The sequence below is a fragment of the Lissotriton vulgaris genome, chromosome 9 (genome assembly GCF_964263255.1).
Source record: "Lissotriton vulgaris chromosome 9, aLisVul1.2, whole genome shotgun sequence".
NCBI lineage: Eukaryota > Metazoa > Chordata > Amphibia > Caudata > Salamandridae > Lissotriton > Lissotriton vulgaris.
The window spans coordinates 97921137-97929371 of NC_141697.1; positions in this window are offsets into that span (position 1 = coordinate 97921137).

Sequence of the window (8235 nt, forward strand, 5' to 3'; positions counted from 1 at the left end):
TGTCTCTAAAACTGTTTCAAAGGTTGCTGTAGCATTGTCACTCTACACGTCACTACTTGACCAAGATGCAGCAGTCAGGGCAAGTATGTGAACAAGCCATTTAATGCAGATACTTTAGGGTATGTCATTTAACGCAAGCGACTAAATGCACTCTGTACATCTGCAAGTTATTGAATACTGCCCCTTGATGCAAACCAGCACAGGCAGGTCACCCAGTATATGCCAACAAAGTCCCCCCTGAATACAGTCCTGTTAACTTATGTGCGTTTTTATATAGTGCAGACATGACCCATGGCATTAGAGCGCTTCAAAAGAGTACAGGTTCAACGGTCATCAAGAGCAAACATAAATGCAAAACCAGGAGCGGTCACAAATAGAATCGACAAGCGAGAGCAAGTTCTAACTGTGGTAGAAAGTGACCCTATAAGCAAAACCATGTGACAGCATAACATCATAGGTAAGCAAAACCATGTGACAGCATAGCATCATAGGTAAGCAAAACCATGTGACAGCATAACATCATCGGTAAGCAAAACCATGTGACCGCATAAAATCGACAGGGCGAGTCTAAAGTGTAGGCGTGAGCGGTGATTTAATTATGTTTATGTGCGCCCCAAAATGAAATTCACTCCCTGCAAGCCATTGTGGGTAATCCTCTCAAAGCACAACTGCTAGCACGCATTATTCTTCAGGGCACTCATCATGAGCAATTTCATCCAGTTCAACTGACACTACCTACTGAATGCGTTTTCTCTCGTTCCTAAACACTTATTGTAAACCTTTGACTGTGTTTCTGGATGCAGATCTTTGCAGGCATGCTACTCTGTTCACAATTGAGTCAGACCTTTTAATGCAAGCCATTTAATGCATCCGATCAGCCTCAACAAAGCATGCACCTCCAAATAAATTACAGTTCGGTGAAGAGGTGAAATTAAAGCTATTGCAGGTGATTTAGTCCATGGGCAATGTAGAAAAGTGTGCTTGCAATCTTTATCCACATATGCTTGCCACGTACACCTTTCACGATTCATAGTGCTCTGATGCCCTGTGGAGCAAGGCCCATGCTGTTTAAATAGCCTCATTCAATGCACCGCGCTCAATGAGAATTACTTACCCATGGAATCTACATGCTGTTTAAGCCAGCCACTCGGTGTAAGCCTCCTAATGCATGGCACTTACTGCTCGGCTCTTCATGCAAGCTAGGTACTCACTCTATACTTAGTAATGCAACCAAGTCAATCTGCAGCACTGAGGTACCTAGCGCATGCTGTTTCACGCCAATCACTCGGTGCAAGTCTCCTGATGCATGGCAGTTAATGCTCGGCTCTTCATGCAAGCTAGGCACTCCCTCTATACTTAGTGATGCAACCCAGTCATTCAGCAGCACTGAGGAACCTAATGCATGGTGTTCTCGCCAGTATAAGCCTCCTGATGCATGACACTTGCTACTTGGCAATTCAAGCAAGATAGGTGCTTGCTCTGTACTTAGTAATAGAATCCAGTCAGTTGACAACACTCAGTGGAAGGTGGTAGATGTAGGGCACTCACTGCAAGGTGGTAGATGTAGGGCACTCAGTGCAAACCTCTTACGCGATGTAATGATAATGGGTCATTGCAAAGCCAGTTTGTAGCAGATTCACTAGATAAAATCAAATTATCTAAGTGCAACTCAGTTAGTAGCAGTCACTCTTTTGAAAATCACTCTGTGAACATGCTTAATGCATGCTACGTCAATAAAGGTAAAACACAAAGTAGGCCACTTAAGGAGGGCATCATTATGCAAACCGCTTTACACAGCTGACTCTTGCATTACCCCTAATGCAAGCCACTCATTTCAACCACTGAAGACCTCAGTATTGGGGTATCTTTCATAGATTCACATGCCTGAATCATTCCCCGTCGCCGAGACGGGAGTACCACGGTAACTAAAAAATAGCAGTGCCAAAGGTAAATAACAGTAGTAGGCCCTAAAGAAAAAGGCCCAAGGCCTAAATCTTAGTAGCCTATCTACATCATTATGCTAAAAGAACCAAACTTTTGGTACAACCAATCAGCTATCAGCACCCTCTAGAACCCTCTCTGCAGAGCCAGTTCTCCTCAGATTTTTACCACACGTCGTGTGGAAGGGAGTCTCCCTGAGTGCCAGCCCAGTTTCTTCTTCAAGATGTCTGATAAGAAGGCCTTGTTCAAGCCCTGCAGAACCTGCAACAAGAAAAGAGTCCATGTTGATGATCAACATAAGGACTGTATCTACTGCCTCTACCCCAAGCATGAGGCAAAAGATTGTAAAATCTGCTGATCCTTCCCTTCTAAGACTCTTAGGAGATAGGGAGGCAAGAGTCCTATTGTGGCTTAAATCCTCCTCAGCTGAAGAGGATTACAGAGCTTCAACGTCCAGCAAGAGAGCCAGATCTCAGGACAGTTCTTCTAGTGAGGGGATAAAACATCTAAAATCCTCCCACTCTACTTCTGGCCCTTCTCAGAGGTTTCCTCCTACGTCCTCTGGGCCTTCAAAGTTTCCACAGCCTTCTGCTCTCAAGGATTCTCACAAACAATCTTAAATAATCAGTGAGTAAAAGCCTTTCAAAATCTCTGGCTTTCCCTCGATCATTAGTTTCTGCCACTTCTTCTGCTCCTTTGTCGACGGAGACTATCTCTACTTCGTCAATCACATCTCCTATTCTGTCAACGAGGATTTCTGTGACTTCTAATAAGACCGTCGTCGTAGAATCGTCGACGAAAGCCCCATCGACGAAGTCTTCATCGAATCATACGTTGATGAAAGCTCAGTTGACGAAGCCTGCATCGTCGACAAGGGACGTACCGTCGACTAAGACACAGGTACCTTCTACGCCGTCGACGACTGTCCGGTCGACGAAGACCTAGAGTCCGTCGACGACGATTCCGTTGATGGCGAGCCAGTCGACGACGATTCCACTGACAAGGATAACAAAGAGCCCGTCGACGACAAGTCCATTGACGGAGATCCAGTCGATGACCATGCCATCTACAATGTTATTACCGGCTACAACTAAGGCTTTAGTTGCAGCTCCAACTTACTCAACTCCTGTTCTATCTAGGAGTTTTCAACTGAAGACATTTCAAAGACATGAATATTGTACTATTTCGCCTCTTACACGTTGCATCTTTTAGATACATATGCGCAAGAAGAGGATGACGATTGCGAAGATGAGGATGAAGGAGGACCATTTGGAATAGCTCATCATCCTTCTGAGCTACATATAAAGTGTCAAGACGAAGAGGAAGAGGATTACAGTGAGCATTATTACCAGGAGGACATTGTGGTCCCACACCATAAGGTGTATCATAGACAGGTTCATCAGTCCGACACCAGCCATCTGCCTCCTAATCTGATCCAAGATTTACAAGCCATGCTCACAGATTATAGTCAACGATTTCCACCACAGCAGGTGATCCCGCCACCTCCTCCTGTGGCAGTTCCAGATCCTTTACCTCCACCTGAGGCTCCGATGCCTCAGAGTACAGAGCCTTCTGAGGAACGTCAACCTTCACAACCTCCTCAGGATCCAGACACATCCTCCTGAAGAGGAAGCTGAAGAAGGAGATTTATAAGAGAATCCTCATGTGGATCCATGGGATTCATATATGCCTTCGTCACCGATTCCCCAACCATCTGATTTGCCACCAGAAGATGTTTTTTTTTTACAATCTCATGCCCAGGGCTGCTGCCAGATTTCAGCTCCCAGTTACCGTGGAAACCACAGAATGTTTCCTTCATGATTTTAAAGAAGAATGTAGGAAGGTCACCAGGGCCATACCTATAATTGATTACATATAGAATGAAGGCGTCAAAATCATGAAAAACCCTGCATTCGTGCCTGCTGTGCACGGATAGATAAGAAATATCGGGCCCCAGCTAATAGCCGATCTTCTCTCATTGGTCACCCTAGACCAGATTCGGTCATCTCCCAGGCTGCCCAACAAAGGTCTAAGAATCCGGCAACACCTATTACTACACCGCCGAATAAGGAGGGACGTCGATTAGACCTCATTGGGAAAAAGTTTTCAACTATGGCAGCTTCTTCTATCAGACCTGCTAAATCCCTGGCCATTATAGGGCGTTATGGCTGCCGAATGTGGTCAGATATGGCTGGATTGATTGACCTCCTTCCTGAAGGCAGGAAGCACGGAAGATCTTGTTAGAGGGTGAGCATGCTGCATCGTAAACGATTGACTGCGCACTGGACATCGTGAATATGAACTTTAGACAGCTAGCTGGAGCTGCAGTTCTCAGGCGCCAGGGTTGGCCTAAAGCCACCACCTTCAGACCAGAAGTCCAGACGAAGATATTGGACATGGCTTACGATGGCGAATCGTTGTTTGGCAAGCACATCGATGAGGCCTTCCAAGCAATGAAAACCGATACGGACACAGCAAGATCTTTGGGTTCCCTACAATATAAACGTGGAACATTCAGAGACGCTAAGGGGCGTGGTTATTCCTCTAGAGGAGGTTACCAACAGCAGAACAGGCAGTACCAGCCCCAATATATATGCAGAATTATCAATCATCGTATCGCCGATCCAATACGGCTGGTTTCTCTTGCCAGGGAGGTCGAAAGCGATCCCAGAACCAAGGGTGAGACTCTAGCAGCAAGCAGTGATCTCAGCAGGGCGCCATTAACAACTTCTCTTCCTATGGTTGTGAAAATTTCAACATTTGTGGACAGGTGGCGAGAAATTACCTCTGATCAGTGGGTTCTGGACCTGGTGAAAAACGGGCATACCCTAGAATTTGTCACCAAGGCACCTACCACTCTGCCCAGGGGACCCCCTCCACCTCGTCTTCACTTATTGTTCAAAGAAGCTTGTACAATGCTCCTCAAGAACTCCAGTACATCAGAGACGGACAGGTTTCTATTCTCGTTTTTTCCTGATCAAAAAGAAATCAGTAGAATGGCGACCGATCCTGGATCTTCGCAACCTGAACAGATTCCTCAAAAAACAAGGATTTTGCATGGTCCCCCTCTCAGAGATCCTAGGTTGCCTAAACGAGGGAGATTTTCTGGCTTCTCTGAACATGGAAGACGCTTACTTCCACATTCCAATCCATCCCAAACACTGCAAGTATCTCCGCTTCATTGTGGGTGGCGTCCACTTTCAGTTCAAAGTGCTCCAGTTTGGACTGAAATCTGCTCCAAGGATCTTCACAAAGTGCCTTGCTCCTGTGGCGGCAGCACTGCGATCCTGGGGAATCCAAGTATTCCCTACTTGGACGATTGGCTAATCAAAGGTCCTTCGGAGCAATCGGTCAGGGCTTCCATTGCAAAGTGTCGACATCTCTTGAACTCTCTGGGGCTAACTATGAACAAAAGCAAATCCCAGTTACGTCTGATGCAAGTTCTTCTTTCCTTGGCGCTCGTCTGGACACGGTTCAGTGCAAAGCATTCTTGTCACAAGAAAGACAGATTCGTCTTTAGAAGCTAGCACTTCGGGTCTCAAAAAGAAAGTCAGTTTCGGTCCGCATGTTCGCCTCACTCCTGGGGATGTGCTCTTCGGCCATAAACCTAGTCTCTTTGGCAAGACTCAGAATGAGACCTCTACAGGAAGAACTGCACCTTCAGTGGCAGCAAGCTGTAAGTTCCTTCAGCGACATCATCAAGGTTACACCACGCATGGTAAACGCTCTCTATTGGTGGTCACAGAGAGTCAATTTGGCACAAGGACTCATGTTCCTGCAAGAGGTTCCGGATTTTGTCCTGACCACAGATGCCTCCATGGAAGGATGGGGAGGTCCTCTCCACGATTTGCAGATACAAGGCAAATGGTCTCAACAGTACAAACAACAACAAATCAACAGCCTAGAATTGCGAGCAATTTTTCTATCCCTGCAAGCTTTCCTTCCAAGGATTGCCAGCTCATTAGTGCTGGTTCGGACAGACAATACCACCAGCATGTTTTATGTGAACCAGCAAGGAAGGACAAGATAGGCAACTCTGTCAAGAGAGGCTCAAGAGTTGTGGGAATGATTTAGCTACACAACATAACGCTCAAAGCGGAGCATGTCACAGGCCTCAACAACACCCTGGCGGACACTCAGCAGGTCCCTCTCAGACTGTCACGAGTGGGAACTAGAACACATTAAAGTGTGCAGGGTATTCCAGACTTGGGGCAAATCGACGTTGGACATGTTTGCAACGAAACACAACAAGAAATCGTGATATTACGCCAGCAGATATCCGCAACAGGGGTCAAGAGGGAATGCCCTGTCCATGCGATGGTCAGGGATTTGTGCCTATGCTTTTCCCCCAATACCTCTATTCCTGAGTGTTACGCAAGATGAAATCGGAAACCTGCTGTCTCATCCTCATTGCACCCCGATGGCCACGTCAGTACTGGTTTCAAGAGCTTCTATTGCTGCCCCAGGACCAGCCGATCCGTCTTCTTCCAACATCCACAATGCTCTCGAGGAACAACGGACAGGTGGGTTACCCAGATCCTCAGTCTTAAATTAACACGTATGGCTCCTGATTTCCTAGAGTTCAAGGACCTCGACATACCTCAGGATTGTCATGACATCTTAGCTAAATCACAAGCTCAAAGGACAATTAAGACTTATCGTCTTAAATGGAAAAGGTTTTGCTGTTGGTGTGAGAATAACAAGGTTCATCCGACAGAAGCTCCTGTGGAACAAATTCTTCCCTATCCACTGCATCTAGCGAGATCTGGATTCACTTTTTCGTTGGTTAAAGTCCATTTAGCTGCACTATCCAGATTCAGAAAAAGTGCTGAACGGCCTTCCTTATGTTCATCTTCATTAATTAAACAATTCATGAGAGGTCTTTTCCGGGCATTTCCTCCGGTACGACCCCCACCTCCGGAATGGGAGCTTAACACAGTCCTCACACAGTTGATGAAACATCCATTTGAGCCCATCCACAAGGCTGAGCTCAAATTTATCACATGGAAAGTCGCTTTACTTCTAGCTATAACATCTAGCAGAACAGTAAGTGAAATTCAGGCCTTTACGATAAAGGAACCATTTTTACATTTCCCTCAGGATTATGTGACCCTAAGGACTAATCCTACATTTATACCCAAGGTACCGTCACAGTTTCACCTCGATGAGCCGATTAAGTTGCCGAATTGCTTTCCAAATCCATCCACACCAGCAGGGAGAGTATTACATTCTCTTGACATCAAAAGATGCTTAAAATTCTATCTACAAAGAACAAACACATTTAGAAAACCTGACCAATTGTTTGTGGCCTACGGTCAAGCTACTTTGGGAACTGCAGTCACAAAGGCCACGATTGCCCGTTGGATAGCGTCTACGATCTATTTCTGTCAGGACAAGGCTAACAGGCCATTGCAAAGGAAGGTCAAGGCCCACTCTATAAGAACTGTGGCAGCGTCAACCGCTTTATTCGCTGGAGTGACGCTAGAAAATATGTCCTGCTGCGACATGGAAAAATGTCCACACCTTCACCAGACATTCCTGTCTTCAATCTGCATGTCAAGAGGATTCGGCAGTTGGACAGGATGTCCTCCGCCACCTTTTTCTGATAGATACATCTGCCGTGTGGATTCCTCACCTTGTGAATATCCCCTTGCGTCGGCAACATTCGGAAATTCTTTTTGTAGCTTCGCGCCGACGTGGACTTGGACGTCATAGAGGCACAGCATTGCACGCGACTCCGCTGACGTCACCGACGCCTACAATAGGCCCACGCCGGCGTGATGACATCAGTTCCCTTTTTTCCGCGTCGTCGACGCTAACGGTTTCGGGATACTCAGTAGCTTTTGGTAACTCTGTTACTGTTTTTCTTCGTTTCTTTACTCTCTTGCCTCTTTGTCTTTATAATGTCGTCGAAGAAGACCGGTTTTAAACCCTGCAGGGAGTGCGGGAAGATGTCTGTTACGGACCCACACCAGGACTGTATTTGGTGTTTGAGCTCCGACCACGACGTAGATGGATGCTCGTCGTGTCAAAAGATTAACCCAAAGGCCCTGCGAGAAAGGGAGACCAAGCTTCTTGTGGCAAAACTGAAAGCCGATAAAGGAAAGAGGTCTTCAAAATCCCGCTCGAGGAAGTCGAGGTCAAGATCAAGATCTTGAGAGGCGTCGGCTTCGAAGTCTTCGCCGGATCATGCTTCGAGGTCGCATAAGAAAAGGAGACATGAATCTCGACGTCATTCGGGTGAGAAGTCGGACTAGAGGTCGAGATCACCCAAGAAGGTTAAATCGAAGGTGA